The sequence below is a fragment of the Giraffa tippelskirchi genome, chromosome 6, assembly GCF_054371585.1.
Source record: "Giraffa tippelskirchi isolate mGirTip1 chromosome 6, T2T-mGirTip1v1.2.pri, whole genome shotgun sequence".
NCBI lineage: Eukaryota > Metazoa > Chordata > Mammalia > Artiodactyla > Giraffidae > Giraffa > Giraffa tippelskirchi.
The window spans coordinates 162,340,027-162,363,237 of NC_137280.1; positions in this window are offsets into that span (position 1 = coordinate 162,340,027).

The following is a 23,211-nucleotide window of genomic DNA, read 5'->3' on the forward strand; positions in this document are numbered from 1 at the left end:
ATTAATTTCATGCCCACAGAAGGTAGAGTAGCAGGGGATAAAAATATAAACAATTCAAGAATGATAACCGTTATATTGCATCAATTGTTTCAAACATGGCTCAGTGATATTATTTGATTTAGCAAGGGTTTCCTAAGTTTCATTTGGGCTTCCCTGGTGGCTCAGATGGTAAAGCATCTGCCCGCAATGCAGGAGACCTAGGTTTGATCCCTGGGTTGGGAAGATCCCCTGGAGAAGGAAATGGCAACCCACTCCAGTACTTTTGCCTGGAAAATTCCATGGATGGAGGAGCCTGGTAGGCTATAGTCCATGGGGTCATTTTCTAAATATCAAGTATATATTGAAATCTAATATGTGTTTTACATTCTGTATGGTTGGATTTTTACGTAATATTGGGTTTTACTCCACTTTTCTCCCAGAAATTGTTGTAGAAGAACATATTTTCATGTATATTTCTTGAATGCTTCCATGACAAGGATGTCAAAGATAGACTTACAGAAAGCATTTCCAATTATGTCCTCTTTCCAGCATCTTGGTCTCCAACAATTACTTCTTTATTTCCTCATTCAGCAGTTGCTCTCCTGCCACAATGGAAGGATGGGCTGGTGATATCAATGGTTGACATTTGTCTCCATTGACCTCAATTTGTGACTATTTTAAAGTGGCCATCCTTCGACAACCAAAGATTTTGTTTATGTAAAAGTAGACCAAGTTTTACATTTAAATTTATCTCTTAAAAAAATGTTTAAAGACACTGTAGCTTTCAAAAATCTCAGACTATATAATCAACTGTTAAGAAAATTGACTTAATGTTTTGTTTTGTTTTGTTTTTTTGTCTGTAGTGAACTTTCCTGGTGGCTCAGACAGCAAAGAATCCTCCTTCAATGTAAGGGACCCGGGTTTGATCCCTGTGTAAGGAAGATCCCCCTGGAGAAGGGAATGACTACCCACTCTAGTATTCTTGCCTGGAGAATCTCATGAACTGAACAGAGGAGCCTGGCTGGCTCTACAGTCCATGGGGTTGCAAAGAGTTTGACACAACGGAGCAACTAAGTACATGTCTGTAATCAAGAGCTGTTCTTGGGGGATGTTCCAGCATCCCTTTCCCCTTCTGATAACAGTACTGATTTTCCGGGTGCAAGGGGTGCTGATCTGTACCCCTCCACTCCTATCAAGGATTTATGCATGTGACTCAGACTTGGCCAGTAATAATCTTTCTCCAGGATAGCTTGCTGTTTCCTTATGGATAACAAAACGTAGGACTGCTGTCTTTGTATCGTTAAGCAGTCATGGTCTTTGCCACACAGTAAGCCTTTAAAGGGTGAAGAGATATAAAGAGAAAGAGGACAGACTATAGACACAGGGAAGTCCCAGGCTATAATGAGGCCTTTTGCACTACACTCTTTCATGGTTGGTTGCTAAGTTCAACATATTCCTCTTTAGTGTAATTTGAACTGAGTGAAGCCAAGAATACTGACTCAAATATCAACTGGACTGTAAACTATGCACTATTAAAAAATATATTTTTTAAACTATTAAGGAAAAACAAAACAAAACTAAGATTATAGCATCTGGCCCCATTACTTCATGGCAAATAGAGGGGAAAAAGGGGAAACAGTGAGAGATTTCCTCTCTTGGGATCTAAAATCACTGCAGATGGTGAAGGCAGCCATGAAACCAGATGATTGCTTCTTGGCAGGAAAGCTATGACAAACCTAGACAGTGTGTTGAAAAGCAGACACATTACTGTCGACAAAGGTCCATATAGTCAAGGCTATGGTCTTTCCAGTGGTCATGTATGGTTGTGAGAGCTGGACCATAAAGAAGGCAGAACACCAAAGAATTGATGCCTTCAAATTGTGGTGCTGGAGAAGACTCTTGAAAGTCCTTTGGACAGCAAGGAGATCAAACCAGTCAATCTTAAGGGAAATCAACTCTGAATATTCATAATGCGATAGCTGAAACTCCAGTATTTTGGTCATCCGATGCAAACAGCCAGCTCATTGGAAAAGTCCCTGATGCTGGGAAAGATTGAGGGCAGAAAGAGAAGAGGGTGTCAGAGGATGAGACGGTTGGATGGCATACTGATGCAATGGACATGAACTTGGGCAAACTTCAGGAGATGGTGAGGGACAGGGAGGCCTGGTGTGGTACAGTCATGGGGTCTCAAAGAGTCGGACACAACTGTGCGACTGAACAACAACAACAAACTATGCACAGTCACTGCGCTAGGACTGGTTAGCTAGAGCTGCACTTCAGTGTCAAAGAGATGCTGTCTCTGCCCTCATGATGCTAACAGACTTGCAGGGGGAGTAGGAAATGAACAAAGAGTTAATAAGAAAATATAACATGTAAATTTAAAAAAATGAACATGGATGATGGAAAACAGAAGAACATACTTAGAAAAGATGGTCAAAGAAGCTTTGTGTAACATTTTACACAAAGTAACTTTAAAAATATGTTTCATTCGGATCCTTTAAGTATAGTTTTAGTCTTTTAAAGTGCTTTTTGCTTTTACTGATAATTAACAATGATGATACAGCCAATAATATTTATTGACTACACCTATGATTATCACTGGATGACTTTTCTATCTTTTATCCTGTGTAAACTTCAAAATCATTCTGTAAGGTAAAATTATCATTATCACAAGTTTACAGTTGTGGGAAAAAAAGCATTCAGATATTAAATACTAGCTAGTAATCAGAGGAGACAGTGCTTTATCTCCATAACTTCAGAGTGGGCATCCTTTGCCACATTTTTACCAATAAATTTCAAGCATTGCAGATATAAATAATGTAGAAAGAGAAAAATTTGTCCTCTTTTAGTGTATTCTCCATTGAGATAAATATTCTTAAGCACCTGGTACATGCATTGTTTTCCTGTACATGTGAAACTATGCTCTTTAATAGCTCATCATGGTATTAAACAAACCATATATTCATATGACATGCCTGCAACTTACTTTCTCCCAAATTTGAGGTAGCTTTGTTTTTTTGAAAGTTTGAATTTTTTTAAAAAAACTACACAAAGTTATATACAATCAGACTATTTTTTCTTTATACATTCTTCAAGTATATAAAGGTTCATACACTTGAATTCTTACAGTGCTAAAGCTTCCTCTACAATCATTCTGCTTCCTAACTAGTGTTTTCCTAGCCAACTTTGGCCTACTACCTCAGCACCAGGAAGTAAGTTCACCCAAAGGCAAGAAGAGTTGGGAATTAAATAGAACTTTTCAACTTGGAAGATCATCATCTTCATTTATTCCCAGTCTTTCATGATCTTTCAATTATTAAATGCATGGAGGTAGATTTACCTTCAATCCCTTAGATTGCATGAAAGAGGAAAGTACAGAAACCCTAACTATTTATAGTCCCTGCAGTGAGCCACTCACACATGCTGGGCCCTGGAGACTAAATATCAGACAGAGTCAAAGAGTTTCAAGCCTCCAGAAACTCCATTTAAAAATAAGAGTACCATCTTCCCACAGTTTATTACTTTGCCCGTTGTATTTACTAAAATCCAGAGAAAGAGGCATGAGGGTAGCGTCACTACTCTTTTCCCTTTGTCTTTTCATGACTGGGACTAAAGGTACTGGCAAAATATCTTTAAAGAATGACTGAGGAAAATTTTAGTTTTCCTTAGTTATACTTAAATCCAAAGAGCCGTTCCTGCGTCAGTAATGACTTTGATTTGAGGGAAACTGTTTCATCTTGGGTGGCCAAACCAAATGTTCTTGGGAGTTTGCTGGCCTGGAGGTCATTAAGTGCAAGAATTCATTGCAAAATTCTCAAGGTTGCAATTAAAGCAATACAAAGCCTTGGACTGCCAGGGACAGAGAGAGTTCACTAAGATGAGCACATTGTGCCAGCCAACAGAAGCTTCAATATTGCTTTCCCCACAGTCTTGAATTATTCAAGGCTTTAAGATTATAATTGTTACTCAGTTTGTGAGATCCAGTATGTAGACTTGGGGGGAAAAAAAAATCATTCACTGCTTCCATCGCTGTCACCGTGACTATTTGAAATTTCACAGGTATGAGGTCTGTGATTATTTTTCCCATGAACTCTCTGGATCCACTTATTTCATTTTTAAGGGCAAGCTAATGAGAAGCACATCACATCTATTTTTGTCACATGCAGCTTCTTTGATAAAACCAGCTCAGAAGGAAAAAGTGCCCCCAGAAATGCATCCATGGTCTCAGAGGCAGCTTGGAGTACCTTAGTGTTTCATGACATGAGCAAATTTTTCCAGTTCGTCCAGACCTTACCATTTAAGTGAAGTTGCTCAGTCATGTCTGACTCTTTGCGACCCCGTGAACTGTAGCATACCAGGCTCCTATGTCCATGGGATTTTCCAGGCAAGGGTACTAGAGTGGGTTGCCACTTCCTTCTCCAGAGGATCTTCCCGACCCAGGGATCGAACCCGGGTCTCCCACATTGCAGGCAGACGCTTTACCATCTGAGCTACCAGGAAAGCCTTACCATTTACATACCCCCTTATCTATTTCAGTGCTTTATTAAACTTACTATGTCCCAAGCAAGAATATGTATACTATCGCTTTTCAGCATCTTAGTGAGCGTAAGGTAAGTAGTAGTATCTTCTTTTTATAGAGGAGAAAAGGAAACCTTAGCAAGATAACCTTAATCATAAGGATACACAGTTATTATACAGGGGAAAGGGGAAGTCCCAAGTCCATACGTAATCCAAGATGCCACCACCCACCTACTAAAAGACATACAGATTTGTGTCCCAAAAGGAGGCACATTGCCTACTTGAATGTCCATAGAAAAACAAAATCTCTCCAAAGATCTTACATGTTTCAGTTTTAAGTTCATGGGCTGCTGCTTTTGCTAAGTTGCATCAGTCGTGTCCGACTCTGTGTGACCCCATAGACGGCAGCCCACCAGGCTCCCCCATCCCTGGGATTCTCCAGGCAAGAACACTGGAGTGGGTTGCCATTTCCTTCTCCAATGCATGAAAGTGAAAAGTGAAAGGGAAGTCGCTCAGTCGTGTCTGACTCTTAGCGACCCCATGGACTGCAGCCCACCAGGCTCCTCCGTCCATGGGATTCTCCAGGCAAGAGTACTGGAGTGGGTTGCCATTGCCTTCTCCGAAGTTCATGGGCTAGTAGAGACTAATTAGTACCTACATATCCCAATTAAATGAAACTGGAACTTTAAACACGTGGTTACTCTCATTTGATCCAGTACCCAGAAGAAAAGAGTAGAATTGAAAGCACTGGTATTCCAAATGCCTGTCCAATACTAGCCACTTCTCTGACCATGGGCCTCAGTGCCTGCATGTGTAAGAAGAGGCAGCGGACAGGAATTTGAGTTGCAAAGACCCTTTCCAAACCTAAGTATAAAGTTTTAAATCAGGTTTTTTTAATCTCATACAACTGGACAGTCTAAATCTGCAGATAGCAGTAGTAATAATGTTGTAGGGGATTCAACTGTATCCACTCCTACATTCTATGAGTTTATGCACACATATTAAAGAACAAGATTACTGCACATATTTGAGCTAGTTTCTATAAACAAGCAAAAATCAGGGTGATAGGATTTGCCTCTATTAGAAAGACTGAGAAATAAGGAAACAACTCATGATACCATTTCTTTCAGCTTCCTGATTTTTAGGTTTGTTTACTATATGCCAAAAACAAACTTAAAATTAAAGTAATAATTTAGAAGTTATTGCTTTAAAGCAAAGGAAGAAAAGGGTCTCTGCAGAGAAGTGTTTCCCTTGAGTCTTCCTAATACTGATTAACACTAGTTTTTGAAATGTTAATTAGTTTTGAGCTGAACAGCTAGTCATTGTCTAAAAGGGCATGGAGCAAAACTTTTTCAAAGTTTGGACTAAGGAGTATTTAACTCCTTAATGCCAAAGACTGGTCATTTACTCCATTGCTGGCCACTGAACCATGAGAATGCCAGGACTGATTAGCTGTGGTGATTAGCAGACTGACATTAGGACTAGAATCACTTGTCATTTGCTTACAATGACAGAATGCCTAAAAATATCTAACTTTTATCAGGGCAATATATTCCATTTAGTAGTATTATGGAATGCATATTTTAAAAATTTATCAACTAGGAAGAGGTTTAATGCAATGCACACATTTTAAAAAATAAGATCTAAAATTATTCTGCTGTATTTCAGTGATTGTCTCTGTCGTTTAATTGGTATAGTGGTAGAAAACACAGCTTTTTGTTTTTAGGCTGTATCTTAGAGACCATATTTATTACTTCTTCTATATCTGTGCTATCTTAGTATCACATTTCTCTATTGCTTCTCAGTGGAGTAAAACATTCTTAAAATAACATTCTCTAAAAACTTCACAAAGGGAAGAATTCTTATGGGGAAATATGACATTATAGAAAACAGCTACAGTCTGAATAAGACAATGGAAATTGGAAAAGTAGTTAGAAACATTTGATTTACTGAAAAATGTTTTTCTGTAAAGCAGAAATGTCTGTAGATGTAGGTGAGTGTGTGCATAAATTCAGCATTATTTACTCCATTTTACTACTCAGAAATAGAGATTTAAGAAATCTGTCCAATGTCTTAGAACTAAATGACAGCTTGCTTTTGAAATGTTCTTTCTATTTATACTACTAATATCTTCAATTTGTTTTCCTTTATTTTTACTAAGCACAAATAGGTGGGTTTTTCTTTAACATTTAGATATAATTCAACTTATTTAACCATATTTGAGACAAAAATCTAGTCTTCCACTAATAAAATACTAAAAAATAAGCTGTGCTTGAGGTTATAGTAAAGGATTGAAGTACAAATAAACCAAGGTGGAAAAAAACGTAACAATCTTAATGCTGGTGAGAGTGTTAACAGTCTTGGTAGGGAGGCCAGAGGTCCCAAGTGGCAGGAGGAAATAAACTGCAAGTGGCAGACTTTTTTCCCTTTTCTGTTGAGGTACCTGGTTCCACCTGAACTTAACTTTTCTCAGTTCAGTTCAGTCACTCAGTCGTGTCCGACTCTTTGAGACCCCATGAACCGCAGCACGCCAGGCCTCCCTGTCCATCACCAACTCCTGGAGTTTACCCAAACTCATGTCCATTGAGTCGGTGATGCCATCCAACCAGCTCATCTTCTGTCGTCCCCTTCTCCTCCTGCCTTCAATCTTTCCAAGCATCAGGGTCTTTACAAGTGAGTCAGTTCTTCTCATCAGGTGGCCAAAGTATTGGAGTTTCAGCTTCAGCATTAGTCCTTCCAATAAATATTCAGGACTGATCTCCCTTAGAAAGAACTGGTTGGATCTCCTTGCAGTCTAAGGGACTCTCAAGAGTCTTCTCCAACAACACAGTTCAAAAGCATCAATTCTTCAGTGTTCAGCTTTCTTTATAGTCCAACTCTCACATCCATACATGACTACTAGAAAAACCATAGCCTTGACTAGACAGATCTTTGTTGGCAAAGTCATGTCTCTGCTTTTTAATATGCTGTCTAGATTGGTCATAACTTTTCTTTCAAGGAGCAAGTGTCTTTTAATTTCATGGCTGCAATCACCATCTGCAGTGATTTTGGAGCCCAAAAAGTAAAGTCTGTCACTGTTTCTACTGTTTCCCCATCTATTTGCCATGAAGTGGTGGGGCCCGATGCCATGACCTTAGTTTTCTGAATGCTGAATTTTAAGCCAACTTTTTCACTCTCCTCTTTCACTTTCATCAAGAGGCTCTTTAGTTCCTCTTCACTTTCTGCCATAAGGGTGGTGTCATCTGCATATCTGAGGTTATTGACATTTTTCCTGGCAATCTTGATTCCAGCTTGTATTTCATCCAGCCCAGCATTTCTCATGATGTACTCTGCATACAAGTTAAATAAGCAGGATGACAATATACAGCCTTGACGTACTCCTTTTCCTATTTGGAACCAGTCTGTTGTTCCATGTCCAGTTCTAACTGTTGCTTCTTGACCTGCATACAGATTTCTCAGGAGGAAGGTCAGGTGGTCTGGTATTCCTGCGTCTTTCAGAATTTTCCACAGTTTGTTGTGACCCACACAGTCAAAGGCTTTGGCGTAGTTAATAAAGCAGAAGTAGATGTTTTTCTGGAACTCTTGCTTTTTCGATGATCCAATGGATATCGGCAATTTGATCTCTGCTTTCTCTGCCTTTCTAAATCTAGCTTCAACATCTGGAAGTTCCCAAACCCTGAGCTAATCAATGTGTTTTTCTTATGGAAATATGTCTCTTAAGCTTTGTTAATGAAACCATGTATTTGCTTTGGAATCTGCCTTTCTTCAAATTGGTTCCTTACAACTTTTTTTCTTTTCTCAAACCTTGGGCTGATAATGGCTCAACAGACCGGTATTCATGTCAACTCTTTCATGGCAGGGATGACACACCTTGTGCCATTCCGTCTCAGAAATGCACATCTGCAGAGGGGCCTGGGAAAACCCCCTCAGTCTTGAGGTATCTCTCTTATCTGATTAACAGCTTGCTAACAGACATAAAATGTCTTGCTAAAAACTAGCAAGCAGGCACTCTTTCTGTCCCCTTCTGATGTCTACGTCAGAAGCTTTCCCTATCTCTATTATACTTTAATAAAACTTTGCTACACAAAAAGCTCCAAGTAGTCAAGCCTCGTCTCTGGCCCCAGATCAAAATCCTCTCCTCTGGAGGGTGCTAATCCCAGCGTAGCACATGGCTCACAACCACAAACTTTCACTGGGAAGGCATGTGGTATCACTTAAGGACACAAGTATTAATGCTAGGAAATAAAGGAATAACCAGAGTAGATGATCATCTAATGAGACTGATACTTATAAAAAGACTATTCTGCATGTTGGGTCTAGAGTTTGCTCAAAGATCCACGATGGGAGAGAACAAGAAAAACCAGAAATCGAGCCTTGAAAGGAAAACTGAAGCAGCACAGTAGTGGGATAAAAAGGAAAAAATGAACCTTACAAATGTCGTAAGGAAAACAAGAATTCTCAAACTATTTGTAAGGTACTTTTAATAATGCTGTATTTTTCTTTATTACCAAAACTCCTTCACGGGAACTTTTTAAATCACTGCCCTTAAGCTTTCTTTGGCACTGTTGCTTCTTCCCCTTTTCCTCCAAGGTCTTTTGAATCTATTTATGGTTCTTTCCTTTTGTAGCTATTGACATGCACGGTTCTTTATGGGTGAAGCCTGTGCTTGTGTTTTACTCTACCTGTATTTTTCTAAGCCAGATATGATATTTGGGTACATTGGTTAACATTCACTTTCATTCTTATAAGATTAATAAAGGTGCTGCTGTAACTGAACCAGGCATGAGTCCTGGTCACAGAGCCTAGCAGTGCAGGCTGCTTCATTTCAAAGATGGAGAGACTTGCTGGATTGTGGTTAAACTCTTCAGGAACCACTCCAAGCTGAGAAGCTTAGAGAAATAAAAAGAGCCAAACAACACTCCACATGGCAACATGATTGTGTGACTTCAGCTTTCACAATCTTGTCAATGAATTCACAAACCACATTACTTATGTATGTGGTGAGCTATGTGGTAAGCTACGACTTATAAGTCTGCTATTAATGTCCAAACTTTTCAGCTGGAGTTGGAATGGAAAAGCCATTAGATTGACCAAGTTACTCAATTAACTAAGCTATAACCCACCGCATACTGCATTAATAGCAATCTTCTGAAATGTCTTTTTAGTTTACACCAAGCATGTTCTTCTTTCACACAATTAAATCTATTAACTCACAGTTTGTTGAGTTTAAAATTACATCAAGAACTAACAATATTCTAGCAAATCTGTGTAAGGGCATGAATGCGTAACGCATTCATGCCCTTATACAGATTTCCTAGTGTATTTTTAGAGTCTGTGTGTGTGAGGCAGAGAGGGAGGGATGGAGGGAGAGAAAGGAAAAAAGATTGTAGTTATATACATAACTGCATAATTATTTAAATATTCCTTTGATTTTACAAAGTCCTTTTTATAGAATTCTCATTATTAAGCAAACGTTTCAAATGACTCTTATCCTCAAAGGGATACTTTTCTGATCATTTGTATATTTACTATCATTGGAACCAAGTTTATGTATAGTGAGAAGCCTTTGCAACCAAAGCTGAGTCTGAGTGTACACTCTGCAACTCTTGCTTATGTGACCTTGGGAAAGTGACTTTGCTTCTCTCATCACCATCTGTAACACAAAGATTATAGCATGGGTTCTAAAAATGCAAATGGGATAAAAGTTCTGCATATGGAGGTATATGCTGTCTGCCTCGAACAAGGCTTCCCGTCACCCCTAACTCTCTCCTAGGACAGTGACTTTCATCATACAGAAAGTCACCAGTCTGCTATCCAATCTACTTTTCTCAGTAACCTCCGAAGCATATTTCCAGGATGAAGGTACATTTTTCAAGCTCGTGAAGCTTTGAATAAAGCCTCATATTTATTGAGAAATAACCAAAGAGGGAACCAGAATACTCTATGTTTAGACAGTGTGCCCAGACAATTTCCCCTTATGGACAAATTTGTATGATTAATTTCATAAGAATATTAATTAATTTACAGTGAAACTAACAGCCATAGATCCCAACCAGAGGGGGCCAGACTATGCTTTTCATGTCTGCAGATACAAAGTGGAACAAAATAATCATTGGGAAATTCCTTTGTAAATCTGGAATCAAAGCAAAGGGGAGCTAATTAGAGTGAGCAAATGTGTTAGCATCATCATGGTAAGAGAGCATGATAATGCGTCCCATCTCTCAGTAGAGATGATTTTAGTAATATTGCTAGCTAACACTATGGAACACTTGTGTGCTAAGTACTGTTGTAAGCATTTTATATGAATAAGCTCATTTAATATTTATAAAAACTCCTGTTAGATGGTCTATTGTTATCTCCATTTCACAGTGAAGAAACGGGCACAGAGTGGTTAATTACCTTGCGTAGCATCACAAAGCGAAGGAGGAGAGTGAACTTGCCAGCGGGGCCCACATTCTCCCTATCTGCTCTTTAGAATGAGTTTCTTTTCTGCAAAAAGTTTGGGTGGTAAGAACTGCCAGTCTTTGCCCAGGATTCTCATTTTCAATATTCTCCCTGATATTCTCTCCTTCTTCAGGTACTCTACAAAAATGACGCATAGGTTTACATCTGAGGGAAAAGAAAGCAGCAATCACACAAATTTTCAGGAAAAAGCACTTGAGGCGAGAAAGAATAGTAAGTACAGATATACTATGGGTGTGTTAATCTATTTGACTGATTCACAGCCATATATTGCAGAGCTGGGAACTTCTTTCTTGGCTTAGTGTTACTTTGAGTTCATCGTTTTGTTATCAGAGGGAAATCATAATTATTTCATTTGGGTGTAGGTTCAGGGTGGTTGCAGATATGAAAATAAGAGGCAGTACAGGCAGTAGTTCAAATAGCTAATCTCTATATGTGTGTGAGGAGAAGGAAATGGCAACCCACTCCAGTACTCTTGCCTGGAAAATCCTATGGACAGAGGAGCCTGGTAGGCTGCAGTGCATGGGTTCGTTAAGGGTCGGACATGACTGAGCGACTTCACTTTCACTTTTCCCTTTCATGCATCGGAGAAGGAAATGGCAACCCACTCCAGTATTCTTGCCTGGAGAATCCCAGGGACGGCGGAGCCTGGTGGGCTGCCGTCTATGGGGTCGCACAGAGTCGGACACGACTGAAGTGACTTAGCAGCAGCATATGTGTGTGGCAATCAGACCCAGTTAGAATCCTGGCTCCACCACTTACTAGCTCTCCAGGTTTGAGCTAATTATTGAGGTCTCTAACGTCAAATTTCTCATGATAAAATGGAGAAGCTATCAACCTCACAGAACTACTGTGAAGATGAACTTAAATAATCCACATAAAGCCCAGAGATTAGCACCCAGACACATAGTCAGGGTTCAGTATAAGGCAGTTTCTCCTTCTACATGTGCCCGATAACTAGCTCTCTCTCTCTTTCTCAGAAACTTGCTCCTGCATCTTCAAACTTCCCTTTCCTACTGTGTCATCTCTACAGACATTCAGGAGCCTGAGCAGTTCTAAAGAGACAAAGAAATCTTACCTAGCCCCACATTAACCTCCAGCTACAACTCAAGCTCTTTGCTACTTTGAAGTAAGTTCTGAAAGGCATTGTCTACTTACCCTACCCTCGCTCCCTACTTTAAGTCTTTTACTGTCTCTATGCCAACTTGACATTTTGCACATGTACTGCCCCACTAACTCTGCTCTTGCTGAGGCTACCTAATGATTCCATGTTGCCTAAAAGTAAATCCACTCTTTATTTGTTGTTGCCAGGACATTTTAGTGCCATTTGACACAGCTAGGCAGGCTTCCCAGGTGGCTCAGTGGTAAAGATTCGCCTGCCAACACAGGAGAGGTGGGTTTGATCCCTGGGTCAGGAAGATCCCCTGGGGGAGGAAATGGCAACCCACTCCAGTATTCTTGCCTGGAGAATTCTATGGACAGAGGACCCTGGTGGGCTACAGTCTATAAGCTGGCAAAGAGTCAGATGGGACTGAGCCCACACGCACAACTTTCTTCATCCATTAGAAAACTCATTCACTTCCATGACTTTATAGACTATCTGTATTCCAGTGAGCCCCAGTGATGTTTGCAGCCACAAGTTTCTCCTGGGCCTACAGTCAGTCAAGTATCTGCTCATTTCTTAGCTAGGTAAGAGCATGTTCAGTCGTGTCTGACCTTGCAACCCTGTTGACACAGGGATCTAACCGGCATCTCCCATAGTGGCAAGCATATTCTTTACTACTTGAGTAAAGAATCTGGGAAGCCCCACTTCTTAGCTAACCTGTTTGTAAACATAATCATGTCTGATACTGTATCTTTGACCCATCTTCCTAATTTGCCTCTTTTTCCTTTACCATATCAGCAAATATCACCTTCATTTGCATCATCTGCCAAAGCTAGACACTTGTCATTTTTTATCCCCAAAGAATCAGCTTTTAGTTTTGATTTTTCTCTATTCTGTTTGCAATTTCAGTGATTTACGCTCTATTTGTGATTATTATTTTCTTTCTGCTTGGTTCACTTGTAGTTTTCTCTTCTTTCTCAAGTTTCTTCATGTGGAAGCTGAAGACCTGTTCTCTTTTGTAATATATAGGTTTTAGCATCATAAATTTTCCTTAAAGGAATCTTTCACTGGATCCCACAAATTCAATGAAATGTTTTTATTTTCACCTAGTATAAAATATTTTGAGCTCTCCTGAGACATCTTTGATCCATCAGCTATTTAGAAATGTATTATTTACTTTTCAAGTGTTTGGGATTTCTCAAGTACCTTTGTTATTACTTCATTGTGTAAGTCCATTATGGCCCGAGAATAAATATATATCGCATGATTACTATTCTTTTATGTTTGTGAAAGTATATTCTATGACCCAGAATGTAGTCTTTCTTGGTGAACATTCTGTGTAAATATAAGGAGAAACTGCCTTCTGCTGCTGTTTGATAAAGACATTTACTTATGGAAATAAATATCAATTAAATTGATAATACTGTTGAGTCATCTTCTGAGTAAGATGTTATCTTACATCTTACATACATGTAAGAGGGTTGTAAGATATATGTTGGATCAAAATGAGGCAGAAAAAAATACTCATTTTCTGCCTGATGGATCTGTTAATTAGTGACAGGAATACTGAAGTTGCCAACTATATTAGTTAATTTTCTATTCTCCTTTCAGCTCTATCAGTTTTTGTTTCATATATTGGGCTGCTATGTTGTTTAGGTGCATTCATGCTCTATTTTAAGTTTATTGTTAAGATTGTCATTATAAATCTTCTTGGAGAATGAATCCACTTATCATTATGTAATGCCTCTCTTTATTGCAGATACTTTTTTCTTATTGTGAAGTCTACTTTGTCTGGAATTAATAGAGCTACTTCATCTTTCTTTTAATTCATGCTAGCATGGTATATCTTTCTTCATTACTTCATTCTCTGAATGTTAGCTTGGGAAGTTTCTTTTGGTGTATCTTTAAGCTCATACAACTTTTAGTCAGCCATATCTAGTCTACTGATGAGCCCATCAGAAACATTCTTCATTTCTGTTATAGTGCTTTCTATAGAAAGTAATGACAACCCACTCCAATATTCTTGCCTGGAAATTTCCATGGACAGAGGAGCCTGGCGAGCTATAGTCCATGAAGTTGCAGAGTCAGACACGACCGAGAACACACGCATGCACACACACATTTTCTTTTGATTAATTTTAGAGTTTTCATCTCTCTGCTTACATTACCACTTCTTCTCACATGTCTCCTCCTTCCATTAGAGCCCTTAGCATGTTAATCATGATTATTTAAAATTACCTGGCTGGTATTTCAAAGATCTAACATAGGTCTTTGTTATATCAAGACCAGTTTTGATGATTGCTTTGGCTCTTCAAACTATTTTTTGCTTTGCCTTTAGAATTCCGTATGATTATATTGTTGTTGAAAGATGGATATTATGTTGGGCCATAAGAACTGAGGTAAGAACGCCTTCACTGTGAGAACTAGTCTAATCTGGCTAGATGTTCTTATACCTGTAGCTGCCAGAGGCTTCAGTTTCCCCTAGTGTTCTTTTTTGTCCCTACCCTCAACTTTGGATTTCTCTACTTTTAACTTGTCTTGGATCATTTTATTTAAATGTTTCCTGCAGACAAAACACATTTTTTGTTTTAATCTACTTTGACAATATCTGCCTTTAATTAGTCCACTTAGGTTCCATTTAATGCAATCATGGATATGGTTAGATTAGTACTTACTATATTTGTATTTCAATTATGTGTAAGTTATAAAGGAACCCTCTTACACTGTTGGTGTGAATGTAAATTGGTGCAGACACTGTGGAAAACACAATGGAGATTCCTTAAGTTAAAAATAGAGTCACCATATGACCCAGCGATCCCAGTGCTGATCGTATGTGCAGAACAGAGAAAAATGCTAAATCAAAATGATACATTACCTTAATATTCATAGCGGCATTAGTTATAACACCCAAGACATGGAAGCAACCTACGTGTCCAACAGATGAATGGATAAAGAAGGTGTGTTATATATACACAATGGAGCTTTACTCAGCAATAAAAAAAGTGAAATATTGTCATTTACAGCAACATGGATGGACTTAGAAAATATCACGCTAAATATGGGCATGTCTGTCGTGCTCACTGCTGTATCCTCAAGTTTCTGATAGTATGCTTATCCCAAGAAAGGAACTCCATACATATTTAGTGAACAAATTAAATGAAATATTATCACCATTTGACTCAAAAATTGTCTGCTAGGTATCTAGATTACCTTTCCACAAAAATTTAATTACACTTGCCTCCTTTCAAAAAGTTTCAGGCAGCAAAAGGACATATGCAGGCATCCAGCTGTAAATGGCACACCAAAGGAGAGAAAGAGACAGTATGGTGTGACATAGATAAGCCATTAAATAGGAAGCAGAAATAAGCGCAATTGAGCGTGCAACTAGAGTTTAGTCAAAATGCATAGAGAGGTAGAGTCTGATCCTGATTTGTTGGCAAATAACATCCAATGGGAAAAACTAAAGATGGTGATGTCAGTCCTCACTTTGGTAGTTTCTTCAGCACAGTTTTACAATAGAAGAGAGATCTATTCCTGTGTAGTGCTTAGAATACCATTCATTTGCATGAAAGTCCAAACTGGAAGGTTTGGAATGACGATTTAATGTTAAAGATTGAATAAAAAGACTTCTGTTTCTGACAAAATGTGGAAGTGTATTCAAAATTTCAAGGATGAGGGAAGGAAACAAATTGCTGGTTAGAGAAAAGTTTTATTTCTAAGTGTACAGAAGAGCTGTCAGAACAATAAAGAAGGGTTGGGGGCCCATGGCAATAAGAAAGCCCAAAACCAGGGAGTTAAGAAGCAATGGTGTTGGCCCTGGGGAAGATGCCAATCTCCATCAACCTAGCATCTGTGTCCACACAAGCACAGAAATCAGGCTTGGAGCTATAGCAAGAGAAAAAAAAAAAGGAGATATAGCATAATACTAGACTACAGAAGGGCAACAACCCTAGAGAATCAACTAGTTAAAAACCTGCCAAAAAGAAGGAAATGGTAGAAATACTTGCCTGTCTTCCAAGAGAAATTCTAACCAGTCACATGAGTTTGAGTTCATGATTCATATTAACTATTTGGCAAGAAAAATAAAGTAGAAAATGCAAATACTTCCTGAAAAAAAATTTTAAAAAGGAAAAACCTCTTTAAATCTGGGTGTCAGAGCTCCCACAGATGAAAAGACAAAGGACATGCATTTACAATCAAATATTCCCCCCAAACCCTAAAACTTGTAAATAATAAACTACTAAAATTGAGAATCAGCTGAAACCAGTGAACAAAACCAAGAAACTCCACAAAAGACGTCAGACCTAAAGAAATGACAAATAATGGGATAAGAAGCATTTAATATGATTAAATGAAGCAAGATACTGGAAGAATAATGAATAAGAGACTATAAAAATGACAAGGCAAGTATCACTACATGATATTCTTGCCAAAATGTTTAAATTAAGTTGAGTCGTGAGGAAACAATCAGACAAAGCCAGATTGTTCAACATTCTACAAGACAACTATACTTGATGTTTCAAAAATATCAGTGCTATGAGAGGGAAAAAAGGATAAAAGATACAATTCTAGATCAGGGTACCTTAACCTCAGCACTATTGACATTTTGGGCTGGATAATCCTTCCCTGGGGAGACTGCCCTGTACATGGACAGTTTAACAGCATCTCCAGTCTCCACCCACTAGATGTCAAGAGTTCTCTCCCTGCCTTCCACAAGCTGGAACAACCAAGCACATCTGTGAACATTGCTAAATGTCTCAGAGGACAAAACTGCCCCATTGAGAAGCACTGTTTCTAGGTTAAAGATAGTAAAGAGAAATGATAACCAAATACAATGCAGGATTCTTGACTCGATCTTTGATTTAAAGAAAACTTTTATAATTTACAATCTGGAGACCACTGGAAAACCCTGACTATTTATTGATTTTAAAGAAGATACTATTATATTGTTAAATTATTGGATTTCTTGGGAGATGTATGTTGACTTATTAAGAGATAAGATACTGTAAGTTTCAAACTGTAAAAACAATACACATGTGAGTCTATGTGTATGTCTGCATGTGTGTGTAGAGAGCAAGTGATGTAAGTGCAAATGTGACAGCATATCAACAATCATTAAGTTTAGGGGAAAAGGAGATATATGTTTAATTCATTACACTATTCTTTCAACTTTATTCCAGATTGAAGTTTGTTTTTTTTCTTTTTCAGATTGAGCAATAATATCCTATCTATTCTTCAAGGCTCAGTTTAAGTACCAAATTCCTTATGAAATTTTCCTTCTAGACCCACAGCTCACCTCTCTCAAAACACTAACCATGCACACTAACAGAATGCCAAAGATATACTTAAGTGATATTCTGACTCCAAATTACACGTGTATGGGTTCTCCTACATCACCAAGCAATTCTCTGACACTAGTTGGGTGTCCTAAAATTCAACTCAATTCTAACCCTATTTACCTGGAGATAACATCAGATCCCACATGTTAAGAACTCAGTCCTACAAGACTGCTTCCTCTCCAACTTCAGAGACCAATGACCTGGGGTTCTGACCCACCGGCTACAGATTGATTGGAGGTTCTAACACTCCTTCTTGGGTTCAGTTGATTTTCTAAAGCAGTTCACAGTACTTAAGAAACATTTCACTGACTACATTACCAGTCTATTTTAAAAGAATACAAATAGCAAAAGCCAGATGTAAGAGATCACACTGGATGCGATACAGGAAAGGGCATGGAGCTTCCATCCCCTCTCTAGTTGTGTCACTCTCCCTGAGTCCATGTGTTTCACCATCCAGAAGGTCACCAACCCAGTCCTTTGAGGTTTTATGGAAGCTTTATTATATACACATGATACATTAAATAACTGATCACTGGAAGTGGATTCAGCCTCCAGCCTCTCTCCCTTAGAAGCAAGGGAACTTAAAGTTTCAACCCTCCAGTCCCATGATTGGTCCCTACTGCCAACCAGCTCCATCCTTGGGTGCTTTCCAAAAGCCACCTAATTAACATAAACCCAAGAAGGGTTTTTCCAGCAGTTTTCCAGTAGTCATGTATGGATGTGAGAGTTGGACTATAAAGAAAGTTGAGTGCTGAAGAATTGATACTTTTAAACTGTGGTGTTGGAGAAGACTCTTGAGAGTCCCTTGGACTGCAAGGAGATCCAACCAGTTCATCCTAAAGGAGATCAGTCCTGGGTGTTCATTGGAAGGACTGATGCTGAAGCTGAAACTCCAATACTTTGGCCACCTCATGCAAAGAACTGATTTACTGGAAAAGACCCTGATGTTGGGCAAGATTGAAGGTGGGAGAAAGGGACGACAGAGAATGAGATGGTTGGAAGGCATCACCAATTCAATCGACATGAGTTTGAGTAAACTCTGGGAGTTGGGGATGGACAAGGAAGCCTGGTGTGCTGCAGTCCATGGGGTCACAAAGAGCTAAGCATGACTGAGTGAATGAACTGAATAAGTAGGGTTGACAGGGCTTTATTATGAATGTCAAGACACCATTATAGTTCTCATCACAGGCAATTTCAAGTATTTAAGAGCTATGTGCAAAAAAAAGAAGGAATGAAAACCAGATAAATACTTACTATTAATGACAATAGCACATTCAGGGAAAAAGGAAAATCACCCCCAGAAAATCATGCAAGTGAAAGCAATGAACATGGTAAACTGATGCAAATCTAAACAAATTTGACCATTAAGACAATAACACTTCTGGAGTCAAAAAAGGATAAAACTAAAACATTAGACAAAAAAAAAAAAAAAAAAAAACATCAGACAGCAATATTATGTAAATTGGGTGGAGATTTATAAGCATTAAAACAGTCTAGCATTTCCATATGGCATTGATGACAAACAGTGTTATTGATTCTACAGTTTTTAATTTAAATATACATTTAAAAATTTTTAGATGTAGCACTAAAACAGAAATAGACACATAGCTACCCACCTGGTAAGTGGGAAAAAAATCAACTAAACTTTATAAAATTAACCAATCCAATAGAGCAAAAAAAAACAAAACAAAAAAACCCTAAATCATACCATACAAATTTAAAGTGAAAAAATTCAAAACTGAAACAAGGTGATAAAATGTAAGTTATATCAACCTAAATATAATTAGATTAAACATTCCAGGGAAAAGATTCAGGATGGCTGAAAAACCTATCCCACCCCACCATACGCCAATTAAAAAGATAAACTCTAGAACATGAGAATATAGAATACAGAAAGCAAGGTGGATGGGAGAAAATATACTAACCAAATATGAACCTAAGAAGAGCTAACAAAGCTATGTCACTCACCAGCCAAATAGCTATATTAGTGATAAAGACAGTCATTACGTGCTATTAACAACTTAACTAGGAAGGCACAATAATTCTTAAACTAGTGAGAATCTAAAATGCAGATTCAAAATACACAAATTTAAAAAAAAAAAGGAAAAAACTCGTAGCAAAAATTTGTTACACTTGACAATGTAGGAGATAGTAACACCTCTCAGTGATAAATGAATAAAGTTTAGGGGCAGCACCATACGGATTTGTAAACCTAAATATAATATTGCTTGCAAAGGCAACAGCTGGAGAATACATTTTCCTCTCCTCACTCCCAACCCCCACCCCACATTCACCACCAATATACAGGAAAGATTTACAAAACTGGATCATATACTAGGCCAATAGCAATTCTAAAGAAATTTTAAAGAATTGTTATCATACAGGCTACATTTTCTGGCCACTACAAATTAGAAAAGAGTGACAATGACAAAAACTTAATGTTGGAAATTAAAGTTCACACATCAGAGATGAAATTATAATGAAAATTAGAAAATATAAGGGAAAAACATGAAAATAGTATGTAACCCTTGTTGAAGTGAGAAAAGCAGTATAAATAAGTTTACTTACTTAAATATTTATATTAGAAAAAGTAAGTGACAGATTAGATAAGCTAAAAAAAAGAGGAAATAAAAGTGAAGCAAGTAATGGGAAAAAAAATTAAGATATTGAAATCCAGGATTAAATAGGATCAATAAAGCCAAAGTCACTTGTTTGAAAATGATGATACAAAAAAACTTCTGGAATCCAGGAACCACAGAAGAAACAAAAAGTATTTAGAGTGAAAGGGAACATAACTGCTGCTGCCATAGAGATTAAAAGGATAGAAGAGTATCATAAAAATATGCATATCAATAAACTTGAAATTGAGGTGAAATGAATACTTCTTAGAAAATTAGGAATTACTAAATCTAATTACTAATTACTAAATTAGGAATTACTAAATTACTAAATTTCTCCCAGGAAAAAGAGAAAATGTGACTACTATGGTGACAGAATAAGTAGTTTAAAATCTCCCCATTTCAGGGCGCTCTCAGGAGAAATCCTAGTTGGAGGAGCAGCAAGTAGAGGAAAGGAAAAAGGTAAACTGAGAACACGGTCTCAGGTAGAGTCTGACCTTGGCTTCATCCGGAGGCAAAGCTTGGAAGTGGGATCCCACAGCAGCTTCTCGAAGCAAGAAGCCCTGGCTTTTATGCCTTAGGGTTTATTGGCTGCCCCTGGGTAAATGGCTTAATATCCTAGGTATCTCCAGGTGAGCTGACTTGGCTCAGGTCAGACAAGGCAAGTCCTCAGCATCCACAGGTGTAAACCATTGGCTTCAGCACTCCAGCAGATGGGAACCAGCCAATAAAGGGGATGTGAGCAGAGCACTAAAAATATGTTGAGAGAAACTTTTCCACTCCAGCGTTTCCCAAAACTCAGAGATGAAGATCCGGAGCACTATATCCGCTTGTGTGCCAGAAAAGATCCTTAATTATGAAAGCATTACTTGGATGTTTGAGGTTAATGTATCTCTAGAGGGAATCAACACAAATCCAACTCTGATGTTTCCATTAACTACAGAGAGCTACATCAGAAAATCATTCCTGGTGATTTCAGGAGCATGCGTACTAAGTCGCTTCAGTCACGTCCAACTCCATGGACTTTATGGACTGTAGCCCAACAGGCTCCTCTGTCCATGGGATTCTCCAGGCAAGAATACTGGAGTGTGTTGCCATGCTCTCCTCCAAGGGATCTTTCCCATCCAGGGATTGAACCTATATCTCTTACATCTACCTGCATTGGCAGGTGGGTTCTTTACCATTAGAGCCACCTGGGAAGCCTTCATTTACAGGCAGAAGAGCTTAAATTGACTAATAGGGATTTTGAGTGTGAGTTTAGCAGACTGCATCTCTCCTATGACCCAGACTTCATGGTTACCTGTGTACCTGAAGGGCAAAAGGGGACTCCTTTATCTCAGTCTCAGGTGGGACCATGGAAGCTTCCCTGGTGGCGCAGATAGTAAAGAATCTGTCAGCAGTGCAGGAGACCTGGGTTCTATCTCTGGGTGGGGAAGATCTCCTGGAGAAGGGCATGGCAATCTACTCCAGTATTCTTGCCTGGAGAATCCCATGGACAGAAGAGCCTGGCAGGCTACAAGGGTTGCAGAGAGTCAGACACAATTGAGTGACTAACACTTTCACTCTATCTCAACTTCACATGAGACCATGGAGGTCAACAACAAAAGAATTGGTGCAATTTCCCCTACATTCCAAAGACATATGCCAGACTTGTAAAAGGGGTGCCCCCAAAGTGGTAGGGAGATGCTTCATTTCACACTCACAGACCAATAATGGAAGATCAAAGTCAAAGCACACTGGGAAGAGAAATATTTTTGCAGAAAAAAAAATATCTGAGAATGGTGTAAATGTGTAAAGACTTTCCAAGCCCTCCCCTTGGGAGATGGGTAGAGGCTGTGTTCTCCTCAACTCAAGACCAAGGAGATGGTTGTCAGGTGATTGCTCAGAGAGCCTGTGTTGCAAGCACTAGGAATGGGAACGTGGCGGGCTGGTATCTGACCCCCCTTTAGGAAATCTAAATGTGAGAGGCAGAGTAGCTATGAGTCCCAAGAGCAGAGAAACAGTGAGATGCAGTGGAAGCAAATCATCCTAGTGCCACATGCAGAGAAAACCGATGTGGTTCCAAAGGCTTGGCTGTGGACCACAAGAGAAAGCCTAGAGCTATCTGAAGTGGAACTCTGGCAAGACAGCCACAAGCCACGATGGGGCAATGGCCGCAGCAAAAAGAGTCTGTATAGAGCAGTGGTCCCCAACCTTTATGGCAACAGGGTCTGGTTTCGTAGAAGACAATTTTTCGACTGACAATTTTTTGGCTGATTGGGGCAGGGAATGTTTTGCGGATGATTCAAGTGTATTACATTTATTGCGCACTTTATTATTATATCAGCTCTACCTCAGATCATTAGGCATTAGACGGTGCGGAAGTTGTGAATCCCTGGTATAGGGAACGTAGGGGCTGATTGGTGAGGTCCCGGGGGCAAACTGCCCTCCCTTTCCCTCCATCTTGGGAGTTGCTATTGAAGTTCCCCCAAAGGGTTATTTATTTTTATTTAAGTCTAGGAAAAGTAGCTCAGGAGGTCTAAAGCCAGCTTTAAATGTTTCCCTAACCTGATGCATTGTGTCCTCTAGTAAGTCCCTTTTATCTAAACCACTTTCTCATCTGGGTGAAACACTGAAGGGGCCCCAAACCAAAGTGGGGAGAGTGAGAGCTGGAGCTAGGAGACGGCATTTTTGCACAGACCCTCTTCCTCTTCCCTGTGGGCACCCTCACCTAAAAACAAGGTAAGGAGGAAGGATCCTTCCACAGCATACATAAAGAGTTAGGCAACTGTGCCACCACACCAGACATTTTGATTTTTCAAACAACGATCTTTGTGAGACTAAAATTTTAGAAATAAATAAAAGAACAACATAGGTTAAGATTTCATTTAAGGGGTAAGGCAGAAATTTCTAAGGAATGAGTTTAAAGGGTCAATGCGGTTGTTCAGTCTCTGAGTCATCCAACTCTTTGCAACCCCATGGACTGGAGCACTCCAGTCTCTCTGTCCTTCAGGTAAGAAAGTTTTTTGTTTTGTTTTTTTTCTGCTTATATCTTAAATAGTTTCAGCTTTTTAAATGAAATAATTATGAGTTGAATTGTGTTTCCCGCCAATTCATGTATTAAAGTCCTAACGGCGAATACTTTAAAATGCATTCTCATTTGGAAATGAGGGGGCTTCCCTGGTGGCTCAGAGGGTAAAGCATCTGTCTG